The sequence below is a fragment of the Maniola hyperantus genome, chromosome 20 (genome assembly GCF_902806685.2).
Source record: "Maniola hyperantus chromosome 20, iAphHyp1.2, whole genome shotgun sequence".
Taxonomy (NCBI): Eukaryota; Metazoa; Arthropoda; class Insecta; order Lepidoptera; family Nymphalidae; genus Maniola; species Maniola hyperantus.
The window spans coordinates 5,845,024-5,865,855 of NC_048555.1; the positions used below are offsets into that span (position 1 = coordinate 5,845,024).

Consider the following 20,832-nt stretch of genomic DNA (forward strand, 5'->3'; position numbering starts at 1 on the left):
GTATGGAATAGAGCAATTAGGTAAAAAAACCGCTCAAGTGTGATTCCGAGGGTTACGTACTTGGGTATTTTTTTCGACATTTTGCACGGTAAATCAAAAACTATTATGCGTACAAAAAAATAAACATCTGTTTTAGAAAGTACAGGTAAAACCCTTAGTTATCTTACTTTTAAAAATGAAAATATATACTAATTATTTTTTGATGAAAACATTTTCTTTGTGTGATGTAGCTACAAATTCAGGGTTTTCGGATTTTTTCCTTTACTTGTGCTGTCACCTACCTGCCAAATTTTATGATTCTATGTTAACGGGAAGTACCCTATAGGTTTTCTTGACAGACACGACAGACGGACTGACAGTGGGGGGACCTCTTAAATATTATAAGACCACTGTAAGGGAGGTCATCAAAGCCTAGTTCAGTTTAGTTACACTGTAACATTTAATAAACTACGCGTTGCTTCAGTCAGAGCTATCGATTCGAATAAGAAACGAGGAGGCAAATCGCTTCGTACGTGAAATTTGGACTACCTACGGGTGCAGACTTCGACAATGCCTTGCGGTACAATAGTAGAAAGGTGAAGGAGGAACCAGGTCAAAAAGTTTATCGTAGTTTAGTAGGTTGAAAGCCATTTGAAGTTTATTAGTTCTTAAAGCCTTAGTTGACTTGGTTGTAAGCTGCTATTATCTTGTCTCTTGACGACAGAACTTTAATTAAACACATTTGGCAAACAGGATATGAAGTTTAGATTGTACCTTGTGTGTTGTAAGATTGTAAGACACTTACTAAGTATTTCTACAAAATATGATGTCTGTTGAACGACAATGAGATTCAAAATATGATTAGATCTTAAAGCGATCTATTCTATTTTAGCATTTAAACTACCGTGAGTGATTTCCATTCTAAATAATATCTGATATCTATATCGATCTATTCTAGGCACGTACCACGGAATGTATGTAGGAAACTCATTTGTAAAAACTCTTAACAGTTTAAATAATTTTAGCCCATTATTTCTAAACATCTTAATCACATAAACGATCTGAAAAATGTTAGGAACAAGACAGGTAGATAATAGATACCTGGTATGCTGACTGTGGGCTGAATTTCTTACGTTGTTTAAGTAAGTACCTATAATCCAAAAATACGTAGAGACTATAGAAACCCTTCTCTACTGAAGAATTTCAATATTGTACCTAAACCAAGTTATGCTAAAGAGAAGTAGGTACTTACCTATATTATTTATTTAGAGTAGGTACTAAATATTAAGTGGACACCTACTTGTTTATTTTCGTTAACTTTGAACTAAAGCTAAATATAGCTTAAATTGCGACTATTAATTCAAATGTATTCTGGGTTAGAAATAACCCACAATATTAGATAGGCATATTCAGCTCAATTTCCACTTAGGATTAACAATTATCATAATATTATGACGTTAAATATAACAACGGATCGGACTGCTCTCCCAGTTATGGAGGATTGTGCCAAGAGAGTTCTACCACAGGTTCTACTTACGAATAGTAACAAAATATCAGCTATCTATTGGAATTAGAAATTGTTCCAATTATCAGAGTGCACACGAAATGTAGGTACTCGGTTTTACTGCATTGCAGAAAATTGTTTAATTTTATAGTCTCTACTTTACCTTTGCTTTTACCCAGGTGTTATATAAGTAACCGCTGAAAGGCGTCTTTTTTGTTACCTACCTGATTAGGTACCTATTGGAATTACGTTTATAAGCTTGGTTCTTGATTTCAATGCTATAGACACTAGTTACACATAAAGAAAGGTGATGAAAGAAAGAAAGGTATTACATTAATCACTTGTATAACACACGTTTAATATAAGTATAGTGCATAAAAACTAACAACACGTATGTCCCAAGTACTTATAGGCGTTAAAAATAGATCCATTTCAATACAATCGGATCTATCAATTTGCGGTAGCATGACTTAAATCAACATATGGATACAGTGGCGCATTCTATGTTAATAAAAACGTGATTAACTGTGGCGCCGGCTGTAGTGGTCACACGACGCACAGTGAATATTTATATTAATTACTAGCTTATGCCCGCGACTTAGTCCGCGTGGACTACCAAATTTCAAACCCCTATTTTGTCCCCTAGGTTCTTGAATTTTCACAAATTCTTTCTTAGCGGATAATATAGCTATCTGCATGCCAAATTTCAGTCCGATCCTGAGCTGTGCGTTGATAGATTAGTCAGTAAGTCACCTTTTCGTCAGTCTTTTGATATATTTAGAAGAAAAGGGTGAGGCGTGAGCTTATAGGTATTTACTTGTTTTACAGTGAATATTGTTGGGCACTGAACTTTATCTAAGTAGGATTGACAGCACTAACGTCCTGGGCAGACTCAAACCATAACGCTGTCGACATTTTATGTCTAGGAGCAATAACGCGTTGCCATCGCAAGTCGCGTTGTATAATTAACTAGTCTCTAATAAAATTGTTAATTGAGACATAGGCTTGCGCTTGGCGACAATCATGCTTGATAGCAGTGAGAGGTCTATCTAGATCGGAGCACGCTTGCTTGGAAGACGCCTATTCACTATTGCCTTGAAGTTTAGGTTATAGGTAAGTAGGTAGGCAGGAAACAGGGACGCGACTACGGAAGGGCATTCCACACCTTAGAGCGGTTCTATGTTTAAAGAATGTTTTTTTACTTCACCAGATGACCTAAGGAAAATAGCGTTCTCAAGGATGTCTTATCATTAGGGAAGAGATAAGTAGTTTTAAGATTATAGTCAAGTTGATGAAAAAATTAATATTTTAAGGATTTCTAATGAACTTTAAAGACAACAAGAAAAATGAAATAAAATAATAGCGACGTTAGGTAAGACGTTAATAAGTCACTTTTATTTATTCATTTGAAGAAAATGAAATTGACAGAGACAAGTGACCAAGCACTTTCATTAAAATGAAAAACTGCTCAACTGCGTAGTACAATATAGTGTAGAAACTGATTAGGGGTACCTCCCGTTTTTTCCTAAAAGGATCATCAAAATATGATCTTGACGTTTCAAAAGTAAAGTGACGATGCCAGAGTTTGTCTGTCTAGGTCTGTGTGCTAGCTTTCACGGCTCATTTGTTTACCGATTTTGACAAAAAAAAACCGATAAGTATAGCTTGCATTCCAGAGACAGATATAGGCTACTCTATATGAAAGAGACTGAGATGAGAGATTTTTAAATTACCTAATTCCATCTAGATATCCTAGTGGTTAAAACGTCCGCCTTCTTTTCAGGAGGTCGGGAGTTCAATCCTGGGCACGCGCCTCTAACTTTTCGGAGTTCTGTGCGTTTTTAAAACAATTAAATATCACTTGCTTTAACGGTGAAAGAAAACATTGTGAGGATGCCTCGACCTGCATGCCTGAGAGTTCTCCATGTTCGCAAAGTTGTGTGAAGTCTGCCAATCCGCATCGGGCCAGCGTGACTGTCAGGCATGCACTACAGGTTTCCTCGCGATTTTTTTTTCCTTACACAACGAATGAAATCTATTATGAAAGAATGAAACAAGTATTTATATTATGTGCTCTATTAATTTAAGCCTAAAAAATCTAGGCTTCGACTAAAACAATGTTTTTAATAATTGGTCAAAGCTTTTTTTAGTTCGAAAAGAGAATATTTTTGTGATGAATCTGCCGGAAATGAGTATTATGCGGATCATGGCGAATATCAAACTCGCAACTTCTAGCTATCATAGCAGTTTTATGGTCGATTCAGTCAGTGAAAATCAAGATTTTTAACGAAAATGTCGAGTTATAAGGTCATATAATTTTAATGCACATTTTTAACGAAGTATGATCTGCTATTTGCTGCTGAACCGCCGAGTTTCTTGCTGGTTCTTCTCGGTAGGAAAGGCATTCCGAACCAGTGGTAGATGCATCCGACTATTCGAAAGTACTTGTAAAAGTCTATTTAAATAAAAAAGATTTTTATTTATTTTATTTATTTATTATTAAGTATACATTATTACGATAGCTTAACACTAAAATATGAATGCTATGTACTACGATGAAAATCAGTTGTTAACCGTTTGAGGAGCAGGTACAATTGTTTTTTGTCGGTGTAGAGATATCAGTCGTTCAATAATTGATCTTCCATTTATCTTCTTCGATCCCGCCTACAATACAAAGCAATATAATGGTTAACTAAATATTGTACTAAGTAACTCCTGATAGACCAAGGCCTGAAATACCAGCACAAAAATACTGGAGTTCCCGTTACTTTAATTTTCCTGTTTGCGTTTGTCGCATCACCAAATCTGTCTGTCAGATTTTCAATGAGTTTCATATAAACAGTAATTTAGAACGACTGATAAAAAAGATGGCTGATAAAGACTTTTTTGACGCAGTTTTTCTGGGCCCCGGGTTCGATTCTTGGTTGAGTCAATTTGGGGACTCGTAACTTCTAAATTTTTATCGCAACATGTCAGAATACGCATAAGGTAAGTAGAGTCTTTCACTCTGTTAGAGTTCCATAACTATCCTATTTGCTAATAACTTGTGCGGTCATTATTTCTAGTTACTAACTTACTTATTAATGAATTTAAAATACCTATTTAACGAGGTATCACTCGAGGAGGTAAGACAGTTTTTTTTCGTTTTCGATTTTAACTTTCATGTTCATAAGAGTAATAAAGGTACCTACCATAAAACATATTTTTTAAATTTTAATATTAAGTATGCATATGTGTAGCGAATTGAAAATTAGCTTTTCAAATTTACAGCTCTTTTACTCTTATAGTTGATTTTTTAAATAGCTGTGATACATACAGATGGATAGACGGTTTGGACGAAACTATAAGGGTTCCTATATTTTACTACGGAACTCTAAAAAAGAAAATTAATTTATGTTTCCACTCATATTGAATGAAGCAACAGGCCGCAGACGACTCATGTAGTAAAGTAACACTAGTAACTAGTTGACTGTAGAGACGCCGTTCGGTTCGGACGCCCCGCTCTTCGATAAGACGAAATAAAAATATACTAGGCATTCGAATTTTCCGAACAATAATCGCATGAAGTAAACATTAAGTATTTAAGCTGCTATTAAATAGTGTACTTTTGTTCGAGGGAAACAATCTGTGAGTAAAACCTTTTTATCTCCGCTTGTTTGTTGTGTAAACATTTGAATTTTTGGCGGGTTAGTTTGTTGGTTATGATAATAGGATAAACATACGTGTGTAGTATTAAGTGATAAAATGTAATTGTATATGTTTAGTATCCGTGGAAATACAAGAGCGCTCACGAAGATTGCATTGTTTACATTACAAAAAATAATATTTGATGTTAAATCAAATAGAAAAGTTTATTTTATTTATTATTATTATAAGTCAATGATTTGCAAATATGAGATTTTATGATTAAGTCTAATGCAATTACGTTAAAACTAGTCAGTAGTATATAAGATATTTATTAAAGCATATAAGCAAATGTTAGAAAAACAAAGTTTGTTAGGTATCTAGGTACCTACTTACCTAGGTTAGGCCGATTTTCCAAATAATGTTTAACTGGAAGTGATTGAAAATTCGGTTCTTAATTTAAGTACCTACCTACTAGCTACTAGCTTACTGATGAGCTAAATCATAAAATAATTAAACTACAATATATTTACCTGTTTTTTATCATGAACCTTACTTTGATAACGTAAATTAAACATTATTTTATCGAGGGATTACAGCAAAGCACTGCAAATACTAAAATCGGGTTTGTCTACGTAGTTAATTATATAGTATGTATGTTGGTTCTATGCATAAACCTATCTATTTCTTAAAAGTCTAGGCATTAACTAGTTGAAACAAAGAAGTACAATAGAAGTTTCCGAAGCGCGCACCCCAGTGCCGCGCCGTTTGTATGCAGTTCTTGCATACAAACGTACCTATACTTAGTACGCCACAGGTCGAGATGGCAATCGGAGTGGGAACGCCCCGTGCCAGCCACGTACCTAGCCACGGCCGAAGCCTTCCATCAGACTAGACCAGAAATTTAGAAATTATAAAATTCCAAATCCCTGCCAGGCATCAAACCAGGGACTTCCCACTAATAAGACCACAGTGCTTACCACTGCGCCAGGGAGGTCGTGGTTAATAATAAGTATTATTCAAACGAAACCCCAGCTACGTTTGTTTGAAGCGCGCTACCAGTAAACTACTCTTAAACTTTTTCTGATTTCCTGTTCCTTACGTAAGTAATAATTAACATTTCTCTAACGCGCTGTACGAATTTAAATGTACCCGTGCAGTGTGCAATGGTAGAATAGAATGAGGCATTCCTACCATGCAAAATCAAATCGGCGAGGAATTTAGGGTAAACTGCAAAGGATTTCTCTTGACAATGAGCGAACGTTTGAATGCGTCGCGAGTCGCGACCGTTTTCTCTTGGGTTGAGAAATATAGAGCGCACTTTAACTTTGCTCAGACTTGAGGCACTGTTAAAAGAGACAGATTTATGCCAGCTATTTATAAAGCTGTCTCGTTTTAACAGTGTCCTATGGCTGAGCAAAGTCAAAGTGCGCTCTAGGTTTAGCCTTAGTTAACCCTGAATCGGTCACATGGTGTCAGAAAAAACAGCTAAGTGTACCTATATTTCTCTGTTTTTGACAAAAAAACTTTCTAAAACTAGCGTGAGTCAGACTCTCACACGAAGGGTTCCGTACCATCAGAAATAAAAATAGTAACACTTTTTTTAATGGCGGCTACTTTGTAATTGTAATTATTTGTTGTTATATCGCAAATAGAAATACACATTCTGTGGCAATTTTTGCTCTCTACCTTTTACCATTCACGAGATACAGCCCGCTGATAGACAGACGGACGGACGGGCGGACGGACAGTGCATGGAGGCATAGTAGTAGGGTCCCATTGGCACCCTTTGGGTACTGTAAGGGTGGTAAATTGGGCGGAATAGAAATATACCCGGATACGGAATAATCTACCACCTTACAAAGATTAGAGGAAAAAAATAATTTTACTTACTTGATCTATCTACCTAGTAAAGAATAGAAGCTAGCCGTCGACTCCCTTGTAATGTATATGAGGTGTTATAAATGAAATTTGCTAGATGTTAGGCAAAATTGTTTTTAATGTAACTTTTACCGGGGTCGCTTAATACATAATGATGGCTAATAATGCTTAGTTATTCTAGCTTAATGCCAAGACTTAATTTAGATACATTAGAATGCCTTAGGTAGATAGTACATAAAATCTATGTTTTAAATTTAAGATGCCATTGGCATGGAATAGACAATGACACAGTAAAATTCATAAAATTGTTTCAAAATAAAAGCTCAGTAGTAAAGACAGGGTTCTTACTGTACACATACACTAAGAAGGTTCACTAAACTGTTCCAGGATACAAACATTTGCTTACTTGTAGGTGCGAAGACTGCAAGGTAGCTGGACGGCATCGGCCAAGCTCCCAAAACTCGATTTAACTTGATTCTTCACAACCGAAATGTTTCATTACAAAGATTTTCACCAAGTCTTATCCATAGAATTAAGTTGCCAACGTGAATGTGCAAAAGAAATAAATACGGAAAACGAAAGCGAAAAACGGAAAACCGAAAACTAAAAACGGAAACGCAAACGGAAACTAAAACGGAAACCCTGCAACAAAGAAAAAACAAGATTATAATTTGTGCTGTGTGAAAATTTCGACACGTGGAATTTTCCCGATCAAACACAACTCACCTATTGAACTCCTGGCCACCAATGGTTTTCAGGAGTCCACCCACAACCCATTATCCTCATTTATTTGGGAAGGTAAAATAACTGGAACTGAAAGGGAAATCATGAAATTAGGATTTTCTCTAACCAAACCGCCATTTTGTCGAATCCACATTACTTGATTTTTCACTCACCATAATTGATGAAACATTGAAATACGTTAGGATGACTAAATTTATAACTATTGTATTTTCCCAGGCGAAGCCATGGGCGAAAAAGAATGAGATTTTCCTGGAACGAAAAAAATTCGTCTTCACATGTTGACTCCAGAAAAATTCTAAATCTCACCAATCGGTGTTGCCAGACGCAACCCGAGTGTGGCCGCTCTCAGTTAGTTTGATCATAAAGCCAATTCATTTTTGAATATCTGCGGAACCTAAGGATATATTATAAGAACCGTTTTGTTAATGACTTAACAATAAACAAATGATATTATGGTTTTATTTAATTATTTTTGTTTTATTTTTACGACAATTGACAACGAAGCAAACGCCATCTATTGTGGCTCGAATGAACTCTGAACATCGACCCACGCGTAGTTCTGCACCTTGATGCTAGGTGGCACCAACATACTTTGAACAAAATAGATTTTAATTAAAAGCGAAACGCTAATTAGTAGTTCAAAATTTACAACGTCACAATACTTCCCCTCCTACGAAAAGGTTCAACAGGTTGAACCACGCTGCCCTCAGCGTCATCCAACAACTACTAACAATTTGCCTGAAACAAACAAACAAAAAAAACACAGAAGTTACGCGTGAACGCACATCTACTACTAACAAGGAAAATTGTCTAACAAAATAAATATACTGAAAACAGTGTAAGGTTTTATACATTATACTTAACTACACAACCCTAACTTCTAAAAAGAATATATACAAAAAAACTTCATGGTGTCTAAGACACTTGAGTGGAAACATCTTGGCATCATTTTTCAGCTGACTGATAGAATGCGTCTAGGCCTACGGTGGTTCACTCTTTTAAACTACCATCGTAATATTTGTTACTCAACAAATACGGAAAATCTGGTTGTGAACGGGTCCATCTGATATGGCAACCGTTCTCTATCCCATTCGGAAAAATAAAACCGAATCAAAATCGGAATATGAGAAAAAAAAAACGAAATAACTCTCCTAGAAAATAGATCTCGGAACAGAATCGGAAAAATAACAGAAATGATCCGTTATCTAGAAGGAAAACGAAAACAAAACACAAAACCCCCCCTTTTCGTTATCCCCAAAGTACGATATTTGCATTTTTACTTTCTCAACCGGTTGGTCTACCACAAGCATTCCAATCATCACATATTCATCCCTACATACATCCACTACATTCCTCCTCAACTGAACCATGGTAATGTAACTGTTAACTCAGAACATCACTACACTCATTCAAATTCCTAATTGAATATTGATAACTTAAATATTCAAACAGTTTAGACCAAACTAAGTAATGGCAAATATCTACTTCTTAATATCCTTAATATGCCAAGTGCCTATTGGGTGGTTGTCAGCTACTCTAACTAGTTCGTAAACCAAAGGTGACAAAACCTTGACAACCCTGCACTTTTCATACTTAGGTGCCAGCTTAGCTGCGAAAAAATTTGTAGCGTCGCTTTGTGGATAGGTCTTTTTCCACACTATATCCCCAACAGAATAGCTTGCAGACCTACGCCTTAAGTTGTAATGCGTTGCATACTCTGCATGAGCCTGAAACAAATTTCTCCTAACCTGACCAAATATGTCCTCCAAAGTTCCAAACTTTCCTGCGTATTCCTCCCTTGGAATTCCGGCCTCGTACTCCTTATCCGTGTCCTTATAGAAGGAACCATTTAAAACCGGTTCTCTAGCGTGGACAAGGAAGAACGGGGAGAATCCAGTGGATTCATTAACCGCACTGTTTATGGCGAACTGGACCTTGTACAGGTTTTCGTCCCAGGACCTGTGGTTATCTTTCACAAAAGCGGCTACAGCAGTCATAACAACCTTATTGTACCTCTCAACAAGGTTAACTTGCGGAGTGTACAGTGGTGTGTAGTGTAATTTCGGAATATTATAACGCTTAATGAGATTACGGAATTCAGATCCTGTAAATTGGGACCCATTGTCCACAATCACAGTCTCTGGAACACTATGGTTCAAAAATACAAAATTCTCTAGCGCTTTAACAACAGCGGCACCTGTGGCACGCCGTAACGGAAACAACATTGTATATTTCGAAAAACAACACGTCACCACAAAAAGAAATGTAAATCCTGATTTAGACCTAGGCAAAGGTCCGACTAAATCAGCCGAAATGACCTGAAAAGGTCTCTCGCAGACTTTAGGCTTCCCTAGCAGACCTGGAGTGGCTGATGTCGTGTGTTTATACGCAGAGCAAGTATCACAATTCTTAACGTACTCAACCACGTCCTTATACATACCACGCCAAAAATATCTGAGGGATAATCTGCGATGAGTTTTGAACACACCAAAATGACCTGCAGTTGCATCTGCATGGTTTTGTTGCATAATTCTAAGGATGTCGTTCTTGTGGACTACCTCTTTCCAGTCGAACTCACTGAGAAGCTGGTATTTACATTTACTGTAACGATATAGTTTATCGTTCAAAATACAAAAATTCGGAAAATTTGCTGGATTGATTTTACAGCCATTAAATGTTTTGTCATACCAGTCATCTACCAAAACTTGTTGACTAGAGTTATCATTACGATCACCAACTACATCTACGTGTATGAGTCTCGACAAGGTATCCGGAACTACATTATCACAACCCTTCCTATGTTCGATAACAAAATTATACTGTGATAATCTACAACCCCATCTGGCGAGTCGTCCTGAGGGATTTTCTAAATTTAAGAACCACTTTAGGGATGCATGGTCTGTGATAATTGTGACTGGCTTGGAACCAAAATAAGCCTGAAATTTCTCCACTGCAAAAATCACAGCTAGAGCCTCGCGTTCCGTCGCGCTGTAATTCCTTTCGTTTTTATTTAGGCTCCTACTGACATACGCAATGGGATGATCGCAACCATCGGTTTCTTGCGTTAGCATACCGCCAACACCATATGCAGAAGCATCACAATGTATTTTGAATGGTTTTTCAAAATTCGGTACCGCAAGAACAGGTGCGGTTACCAACGCATTCTTCAATGTATTAAATGCTACCTCTGCCTGTTCGCTCCACTCAAATTTAGGTGCGTTCTTTCCTTTACTCGTTAGTCTATTGAGTGGTGCAGCGATGGTTGAAAAATTCCTAATAAAGCGCCTGTACCAAGAACAAGTGCCTAGGAAAATCTTTACCTCCTGTGCAGTTTTTGGGGTCGGAAAGTTCAAAACTGCGGCAACTTTTCCAGGATCTGTGCGTAAACCAAATTCATCCACTATATACCCTAAATATTTCAAAGAGTTTCTAAAAAAATTACATTTATCAAAATTTATGGATAGTTGAGCCATTTTTAGTTTATCCAGAACTCTGTTTAATAAAATTAAATGGGTTTCAAAATCAGCAGAACAAATAACAATATCATCTATATAACAAAATACTATTCCATTTTCAATATCACTACAAAAATTTTGATTAAATAACTGGTCCATTAACCTCTGCTGTCGTGCTGGTGCACCGCATAGGCCAAACGGCATGACTTTAAATTTGAATAACCCTCTACCAGGAACTGTAAAACTGGTTTTTTCCTGAGAGTCGTTAGCTAACGGAATTTGCCAGAAACTTGAACTTAAATCAATCGATGATAAAAACCTTGCCTCTTTCAAGCTATCTAGAATTTGTGGAATGTACGGTATTGAGTATGAATCCCCCTTTGTCACTGAATTTAATTTCCTGCAATCTAGGCAAAATCTCCAGTCTCCATTTGCCTTTTTCACTAAAATTGCTGGGTTATTCCAAGGGCTTTCACTCGGAGTAACTACGTCCATTTCCAGCATCCTATCTAACTCTTTACTTAAAGCTTCCTTCTTTTCGGGAGAAAGTGGATATTGTTTTATTTTTATTGGCAAGGCATCACCGGTGTCAATAACATGTTCAATTAATTTTGTTCTACCCAATCCAATTTTCTCTGAAGAAATATCTAAAAATTTATTTACTACAGACTGGGCTAATTCTTTCTGTTGAGATGATAAGTTTTCAAAAGAAGTGATGGTATGAATTTGTTTATTATCAATCGCACAAATATTGTAAAATTGAGAAGGTGCCTTAATTAATTCTAAATTATCAAAAATGCCAGGGGCTAACTGAAATGTTTTCCAAAAGTCACAACCAAAAATAACATCCGCTATTATAGAGGGTACTACAAAAAATTTTATTATGTGAGTTACGGAATTATAAGTAATCGGAATAAACATATAACCCATGCAATCAAGTTTGTCTCCATTTGCCACTGAAAATGTGGTATCAATACTGCTATGCAATTTATAACCGAATCTCAAAAAAACCTTGTGCGCCTGGTTACCCAAAATTGACGCGCAAGCACCGGAATCTAGTAAACCTGTAATCTCAAAACCGTCAACAAAAACCTTTAAATGTGGCCTAAAGTCTCGTTTATCCACTGAATACAGAACTGTGTCAGGTAAAAGGGATGTTTTGTTGTTAATGACCAAGTTCTTTACTTGTGTCTCTGCACAGTTCTTACTAATTAGTTTTTTGAATTTTTGTCCGGAGCGGGTTTACTAATCGCCTTTTTACTACAACTTGGACATGTCTTTACTGTAAAGTTCTGACGTCCACACGAAAAACATCTAATAAATTTCGGAACTGTCCTGCAAAATTTAAAGGAATGGTTACCCTTGCCGCACTTGTAACATAGTTGTTTATTTGTTTTCGTAAAATCAGTGCCTTTACTTGTATCAACCTTAGGTGCAGGTGTGACTGAAAGTGTGTTTATCTGTTTTGTCACTTGTTTGTAAGCAAACTCTGAACTTAAAGTTGCCTTACTGTTAGTAGGCTCAGAAAATAAGGCGGAACGCTGCCTCGCAGCCTCTAGTTTGCGACACTTTTCCTTCAACATTGCGACAGACTTAATGTCAACAAGAGCTAATTGTTCTGAGTAAAAAGGGCGAATATTATGTAATAAAATTTGTAACTTTTGTTCTTCGGAAAGTGGTGTTGACAACCTTGAAAACATGCCAAACATTACAGCGAAATAGATAGACACAGGTTCTTCAGAGCCTTGTGTTCTTGCTCGAATTTCACCTAGCAACCTGTAGTCATAATCTACTGCATCAAATTCCTCTAAAAATAAAGTTTTCAATTCTGACCAAGACGAAACTTGACATTTGTTGCCTCTGTACCATAACAATGCTCGGCCTGTAAAAAGATGAAATGCAGAAACAAATAATTTTCCATCTGAAACGCCATAAGATCTTTTATATTCCTCAACGCGTTCGATGAAACTGCGCGGATCACCCTGTCCGTTGAAATTTAACTTCCACTTGGCAACATTTTTATCACCAGTGCAGTCAACGGCGGTACTCTCGGAATCCAGTGATTCGTCGTGAGACGACTCATTGTCAGCATCTAATCTGGAAATCAAACTCTGCAACTTTGTATGTAATTCACTCTTCCTACTTATTAAGCTGAGTTCGGAACACTGTATTCTCAAAATTCTAAAGTACAAATGTGAAGCTAAAGCTTTAGACCTACAGAGGGCATGTCTATCTTTAGTGTCAGAACACTTTTTTAATAAATCTTCTAAGTCTTGAAGTTTTTTAGTAATAACCCCTAACTCACTTTCAGAAGAGAAATCTGTCTCTAAAATTGATTCAGAAGGAATTTCCTGAATTAATTGTTTTAACTGTTTCTTTAAACCTAGCACTGTAGGTGCTGGAGTTTCGGAACGAATGGATACCTCATAACACAATTCGTCCTTCAAAAGTGAATGAAACTGGGCAAAAGTCTGTTCCATTGTGTTAAGTCAAAACACATTTAACAAAATATCGAGCTTGTGTAACTGTCTATGTTTAGCCTTATACAAATTGGTTAAACACAAACACAAAAGAAGTTATTTAAACTATTAAATATACACAAGCAAAATTCTTTCTTTTTAGAAGTTAGGGTTGTGTAGTTAAGTATAATGTATAAAACCTTACACTGTTTTCAGTATATTTATTTTGTTAGACAATTTTCCTTGTTAGTAGTAGATGTGCGTTCACGCGTAACTTCTGTGTTTTTTTTGTTTGTTTGTTTCAGGCAAATTGTTAGTAGTTGTTGGATGACGCTGAGGGCAGCGTGGTTCAACCTGTTGAACCTTTTCGTAGGAGGGGAAGTATTGTGACGTTGTAAATTTTGAACTACTAATTAGCGTTTCGCTTTTAATTAAAATCTATTTTGTTCAAAGTATGTTGGTGCCACCTAGCATCAAGGTGCAGAACTACGCGTGGGTCGATGTTCAGAGTTCATTCGAGCCACAATAGATGGCGTTTGCTTCGTTGTCAATTGTCGTAAAAATAAAACAAAAATAATTAAATAAAACCATAATATCATTTGTTTATTGTTAAGTCATTAACAAAACGGTTCTTATAATATATCCTTAGGTTCCGCAGATATTCAAAAATGAATTGGCTTTATGATCAAACTAACTGAGAGCGGCCACACTCGGGTTGCGTCTGGCAACACCGATTGGTGAGATTTAGAATTTTTCTGGAGTCAACATGTGAAGACGAATTTTTTTCGTTCCAGGAAAATCTCATTCTTTTTCGCCCATGGCTTCGCCTGGGAAAATACAATAGTTATAAATTTAGTCATCCTAACGTATTTCAATGTTTCATCAATTATGGTGAGTGAAAAATCAAGTAATGTGGATTCGACAAAATGGCGGTTTGGTTAGAGAAAATCCTAATTTCATGATTTTCACTCACCATAATTGATGAAACATTGAAATACGTTAGGATGACTAAATTTATAACTATTGTATTTTCCCAGGCGAAGCCATGGGCGAAAAAGAATGAGATTTTCCTGGAACGAAAAAAATTCGTCTTCACATGTTGACTCCAGAAAAATTCTAAATCTCACCAATCGGTGTTGCCAGACGCAACCCGAGTGTGGCCGCTCTCAGTTAGTTTGATCATAAAGCCAATTCATTTTTGAATATCTGCGGAACCTAAGGATATATTATAAGAACCGTTTTGTTAATGACTTAACAATAAACAAATGATATTATGGTTTTATTTAATTATTTTTGTTTTATTTTTACGACAATTGACAACGAAGCAAACGCCATCTATTGTGGCTCGAATGAACTCTGAACATCGACCCACGCGTAGTTCTGCACCTTGATGCTAGGTGGCACCAACATACTTTGAACAAAATAGATTTTAATTAAAAGCGAAACGCTAATTAGTAGTTAGTACGGAATCCTAAAAGACCCTATGCGACCAATGATGTTACAAAAATAAGCGAGGCATTATGGCCAACGAGGGGTAGAATTTTTACAGCCTTTCCTAATTCGTTACGAGACGGACAGAAGGCGTCAAGGACATTAGAAAGTGTATCTATTTTATAACAAATTGTGTTAGTGTCATAAATAGGTTGTATTTTTATGGATAATCCGGCGTTTCCGAGTTCGAGTTACAATAAAACTTAAAGCTAGCATCTAATTACTTACCTACTGTATAAATCATGCCCGCGTGGAATGGTGCCAAGAATACTGGCTGCATTTCCGCGCTGGACAGCCAAGCTGATCCTTTGCGCAAAAAAATGAGCTAGTCCTTCTGTCACCAGATGAGGCCATTAACCGCGTTGAAATGTCTCGTATTTTTTTTAGCACTAAGGGCGTTTGTGCACTTTTCCGAATCGAATTACTTACGTATTTGTATGACGGCCACTTCGATGAATGACGGATACGTGCACGAACGCCCTTAGTCTCCACGGCAAACGGAACACACTTTTCTGGTACTTAATTTATTTTATTTTATTGAAAGTTATCCCTTCATACGATTTCACTTGGTGGTAAGTGACGACGCAGTCTAAGGGAGAGAGCTATAACTCTTCACTCAGACTTTAAAACTAAAACGAGACAAAGTGTCAGAGTCAGTGGTATCTTGGTTTAACTCTAAGTAGGTAGATGTAGAGTCATAGCAAAGTCAAGGAAGTTGAATTTTTTCTTATCTATAGGTTTTCTTAGTGACATTACTAGACCTCCGCTAAGAAAGGATCACAGACCACCACTTATAGACGCCTAATAGCCAGACACCCCCGATCGCCAAGGTTAGGCAGTTGCTGAGCATAACAGTCGGCCCACGCCCGTTCGGTACCCTCATTCCGCACATTGTCTTGATTACGTGACTTTTGAGTCCACCAATCACAACAAAGCATTCTTTCCTGTACCCTGCCAACATTTTACGATTTTGTTTTCATGCAAAACCTTGTATATTCGTATTTCGTAGGTACTCTAGAGGTTGAATTCTGTATGGAAAGGATTTTCATAAACACTCCCGAGCGACGCCAGTGTGGATCAGGTAGTTAATTTATTCAGCTAAAAACGTTATAGGAAATGATCAAGGATTAATAAGGAAATTAAACAAATTTTACCTCTGACTAGCGTTTTAGAAACCGCAAGCACTGAATACACGTACCTGGTACCTACTAACTATTTGCCGCAAGTTAGACTATGATTAAACTTTAAAGCACTTTAGCATTCTAAGTAACTAAGTAGGTAGGTATAGCGTAATGAATAATTTATTGTACACGATCCATTGAATTTTACTCTTCGGTTTCTAGCTTAGAATCGTGCACACAGTAGGTACATGATTTGAAAGGATATGCAAATGTAAAAAAACTATTTTTGTGTCGGTAGAGAAAATAAACTAGTCAAGTTTATATTTTGGAAAAATCTAGTCAAATAATAAAAAAATATAAATAAGTAGGTAAGTACAAACCATATTTTATCCATAGATACTCCATATAAAAGTGTGTCTGTCTGCTTGTCTAGCTTTTCACGGTCCAACAGTTGAAACGATTTTGATGAAATTTGGTACAGTGTTAGCTTACATGACATAGGCTACTTTTTTGTCACGGGAAATCAAAGAGTTCCGAAGTTTGATTTTCTCACCCTTCACGCACGCGGACGCAGTCTAGGCGGCGATCATCTAGTAGGTATATTATTTACGTAGTGATAGCAGAGACGATATAATATATATATATAGTGAAGTGATGATATTGAGCTAAGTTATCCAAATAAAGCGATCCGTCTCTGGTAACACCACTAATGATTTCCTATTTATGATCACTATTTTAAAAAAGAAAGCCGGTTACAAAAACATCGAAATACAATATCTATTCATTTATTTTTACACATAAACAAAAAAACAATAATTTTCTCTATTACCTATTTTATTGCAAATGCCAAGGTGTTGCAGCGCGTCGAATATATCTCGGATTTAATTTATTATCTGAGTTTAAGTTTGTATTAATAAAAAGACTTGGCTCTACTTCTCAAGCAGCATGTGGCCATCTATTTTGTTGCCGAGACAACATCGTCGAATTGTAATATTACGGTACGAAATTCTGCCGACGCTTCTTACTACATTTTAATATAATGTGCCTGAGGCCTTTTGATCGTCGCGCTTTTAATGTTAGTCTGGTGTAAATAAAGTTTTAAGAAGGTAAATATAAATCGTAAATGCGGTTAGTGTGACATTTTACGATGCATTTCCGATGCGTTGCGGCGCGCCGCATTGCTGTGGTTTTGAGTATTGAATGCCACACAGGTATTGCGTAGCCGCCCCGGCAGAAAGTATAGCGTTGCACCGCACTTCCGCTCGCCGCCTGTCTCAAGTCCGTTGCGAATGCGGTGCTGCGCCGCACGACGGCGTCGTAACGCATCTTGTGGCATGGTATAGCGATTTCTATGTAGGATGACGCAGCTCAATTGACCAGTGGTCACACCCCGCGACCTGCCTGTAGTTGCTGGCGGCATTGCTACCACTGAAGAGGGCCAACGCCCTGAGCAGTTCGCGTGGACGACCAGACGTGCAGACTGCAGAGGCATCGCTGAGGCGCCGCACCGCCAACGCAACGCATCGTGTGGCTTCACCCTTACGGGTCGTTTCCGCCTCGCTTTTAATCTAATCAGGACTTTAGTGTCACAATTCCTGATACAAGCTCTGCAACTAAAGTAGATTCCTTTCCTGTTTTTATATTCAATTTATTTTATTATTATTTTTATCGTATTATTTTAATCCTCTACTTGTCGGTGAAATTCCCACCTAAGTCGATTCAGCTGTTTCGAAGTTTATCCCGAACATACGGACATAGAAAGAAAAACCAATCAAGTGCTAGTTCGACTCGCATAAGAAGAATCACATGAATGTGGTTACATATCCATGTACTTAACCACAAAATCACAGTTTTCGTATTTTCCCCTTTACTTGTGACTACAGTGACAAATTTTATGATTTAGCTCAACGAAAAGTATTCATAAGTAAATAAGTAATTCGGCAAAGCTGATGTTGTTCAATTAATAACTGTTACCCACAGTTTCCTTTGTTTCATGTTTTGATTTTGCCATTTAAGATTGAGGCCTCAACAGTTAACAGCTCAACGAAAACTTTACCCTTCCGTTGTATTTCAATTATTGCGCTCATTTAGTAAATTTTCTTGAATAGCTTTTGTCCTTTGCTTCTTTCGCGTAGATATTATGTTTTTTATTTTGTTTTATCGAAATCACACATTTTTAGCAAGCGGTCATCATAGCCATAATAAATCTATAGGTAGGTACCCGCTATAGGATCTTTCTATAGCCATTTTAGATGACACAAGCTAAGAAAGAAATACTTTTAAATTCCTTCCTGCGTCGCTCCCTCAATTTTGAGGATCGTGGCTCCCTTTTGATATAATCATTGCTACGATGTTTTTCCATTTTCCTCTGTTTCGCGCCGCGTGGATTGCATTGCAGATAGGTGTGTCGACCGCCTCTTTTATTTGGTCTACCCAACGTCTCGGGCTACGTCCGCGGGGTCTCTTTCCTTCGATCTTCCCAGTGACCATGATTTTTTCAATATTGCTGGGGTCCTTTCTGGCGATGTGATCGAAGTACTCGAGGGTCCTCCGCAGACAGATGTTAGATAGCCTCATTTTTATTTTTAGCTTGTTGAGTATTGAGATGTTGGTTCTACGTTCAGTCCACGACATGTTGAGCATGTTTTTTTTTTTTTTTTAGATTTAAGTTTATTTAATAGAAGAATTGTTATAAAGAAAAATTAAAATTTACAATTTACAGTAAACGCTATTTAGAATCGGCTATGGAAACACTCCAGGAGTGATTGCAATTAGGCCATAACACAGTCTTCCACGTCAGACGATATTCTAGTTCAACGGGAAGTACCTTATAATTTGGGTACCTACCTTCAAGTCAAGAGTGAATAGGCATCTTCTAGGCAAGCGCGCTCCATCTTAGGCTGCATCATCACTTGCCACAAGGTCTGATTCCAGCCAAGCGCTAGTCTATAAATTAAAAAAAAAAAGTAATGGTCAGTAAGTGGGGCTTTTTGTATGAAAATACTTTAAGTTAACTTTAAGTATAATAATAAATAATAATTATATAGCTCGGAATAAACGCCCGGGCAGAGGAAAAAGCACAATTTCGAAGCAATTCAAAGAAATAATCTCTACTAAATATTATTAGATAATATAATTTTGCACCTCTTATATTTTATAAGATTTGAATATCACGCCCCGATTCTGAACAAAATTTATTACAATTGATTTAATCAAGAATTAAGTTCTTAATCTCCGACATCAATGCCGATAAGAAAATTGCAATTTAACTTTTCTGAAACGCTGGGCCAAAAATATTGGAAATCGCAATTTAACTTTTCTAAAGGGCTCAGCCAAAATATTTCATTGAATAATGGACGTTGTCAAAAACCAATAAGCCAAAAAGCCAAAAAGTCCTTTTGATACAAAAACATTTATATCAAAGGCTCGTGCTGATAGGTTTTTAGCTTTAAGTGACCATAGAGGGTGTATCTACGACTGGCAAAATGCCGGGACCCTGGACTCAAGAATACTCGTTCTGTGATAGTTTTCAACGTCAGATATTATTTAGAATGAAAATCACTCACGGTAGTTTAAACGCTAAAATAGTTTTCAACGTGTTTAAAACAAAAATTATTCACTTTATTTGTTTATAAAAGGCTGCTCTGCCAAACCACAACTTTGTGGTCCGACAATTTCATAGTCAAATTCGTGCCTATATTTTTATATGGCCTCAGGCCAACAAATTATTGTAGGTCTCGGAGCGAAATATGAAAATTTTTAGTCGGCGATTTCGTTTTCGATTTTTCATTTCCACTTTCTAGTACCGGCATACTCAGCAAGCTGTTTTTACACGCACACGTAAACGCGCTCCAGCCTCCACCTTAGGCTGCATCATCACCTACTGTTTGTTGTGATTGTAATCAAGCGCATGCCTATATAATTTCTGTGGTTAGGGCTATGTTACTGTACTGCTATAGCTTTTAAGGTTACGTAAGTTTATCTGTTTAAATAATCTCTTTCATCAATCCCAGAGCTCCTAGGGATTTACTGTGTTGTAGCAGTCAGCCGTAATTCATTAATCAGAGGTAGATAATAGAGTGGAAGCTAAAAACAGGTGAGAAAAACCAATCAATTTGTTACAATACTCACAACAAGAAATAATCCTACCTACTTACCTAATTTGAAGTTGGATTAATGAAAATTATTTCAATTCTATTTTATTTTATTTTATTTTTACATTTATTTTACAATTTTAAAAAATTACAATTTGAAGCTCCTTAGAAAATAAACATGTTACATGAACAAATGCTTTGAATGTCGTCACCGTCCTCCGAATAATTTTACAAACATATTATTATGAATCAATTACAATAACAATTTTCCAAGATTAATTCATAACTTAAACATAAAAATATTGTACGTAATATTTGTTTTCGAAATTCCCTACACTTAATAGTGTGTTTGTCATTTTGTGGTTTACGCTCACCTAAAATCGTATTTGTCCTTATTTTGCGTATTGGGGAAAACTAGTCATTGTCCATACTTCCATACTAATATTATAAATGCTAAAGTGTGTCTGTCTGTCTGCTAGC

General features: G+C 36.7%; 1 protein-coding gene across 1 annotated transcript in view; it reads left to right on the forward strand.

The window, feature by feature from the left end:
• The first annotated feature begins 4,964 nt into the window (after positions 1-4,964).
• The window catches only part of LOC117992078 (G-protein coupled receptor dmsr-1), a 45,978-nt gene continuing 30,110 nt past the window's right edge, over positions 4,965-20,832 (forward strand). The window contains exon 1 of the mRNA XM_034979734.2: positions 4,965-5,110. The gene's annotated coding sequence lies outside the window, so the exon portion shown is untranslated. The remainder of the gene's footprint in view (positions 5,111-20,832) is intronic.